Source organism: Fragaria vesca, linkage group LG6 (assembly GCF_000184155.1).
Source record: "Fragaria vesca subsp. vesca linkage group LG6, FraVesHawaii_1.0, whole genome shotgun sequence".
In the NCBI taxonomy this organism is placed as follows: Eukaryota; Viridiplantae; Streptophyta; class Magnoliopsida; order Rosales; family Rosaceae; genus Fragaria; species Fragaria vesca.
In genome coordinates this window covers 5,611,931-5,612,969 of record NC_020496.1, presented here as the reverse complement: position 1 = coordinate 5,612,969, position 1,039 = coordinate 5,611,931, and positions in this window count along the sequence as shown.

The following is a 1,039-nucleotide window of genomic DNA, read 5'->3' as shown; positions in this document are numbered from 1 at the left end:
TCAGCATCTAGCTGTGCTGCTAGATTTGAGATCTGAGTAGACAGCTGGGTTAGATGTACTCGGAATTCTTTCTTTATTCCAGCAATATGGCTCTTCCATACTGCATTTATGGTGTTATAACATCTCCAGGGAGTCCTGGATTGTAGAAGTCCCTAATCTCAGATGATTGAGATAAGTTGTCTTGTGTTTGTTGCACTTGACATCTTACTTTTGCTGCAATGTATTTTTGATATTCTAATGCTGCAATATCAACATTAGGAAATCATTGCCAGAATGCTCCACGATACCTGCTAATAGAAGCAGCACATTCTGCCCAGTTATGGAAGATTCCTGTTTTGAAACCTTCAAATACCACATAGCATTTATTAGCTGGTTTAGCTCTATTCTGAAAATAAGGCTGGTTTGGCCTCTGAGATGAATTTTGTAATTGTGCTTTTTTAGCGACAGTGATCCATCCTTCAGTTTATGAGTTCATTATCTCTTTGCCCTTCTCCATACCTGCTTAAATAATCAGCAAGAAAATTGTTAGAACCCTTGAGATGTTCTACCTCAAAAGTATACATGGCAATATAATTATACCATTTTAATCTTCTACCTTCTATAATATTTCTTTTATTAATAAGAAAATCACGAACTGCTTGATTTTCAGTTCTAATGATAAAATTTTCTGGGGCTAAGTAAATATGAAATCTTTTTAAAGCAAGTTTTACTGCTAACAGTTCTTTTTCAAAAATTATATATTTAATTTCATTAGGTTTAAATTTTCCTGAATTGTATCCACATACTAATTCTTCTTTTTGAAGTTTTTTGGGAATAGGTTGTTTTCTTATTCTTATTGTAAGGTAAAATAAAATCATTTTTTGTTTATGATATCAAAAAATCAAAAATTAAATCATGATAGTGTTGAACAACAACTCTATAATTTGAATATTAAAACAAGCAAGATTGAACAAAAAATTCAATCCTTTGGAGAAGTTGTTGATTTAGATCTCAAAACCGAGACTAAAGAACAAATACAAGAATTAACTAAAACAGTTAA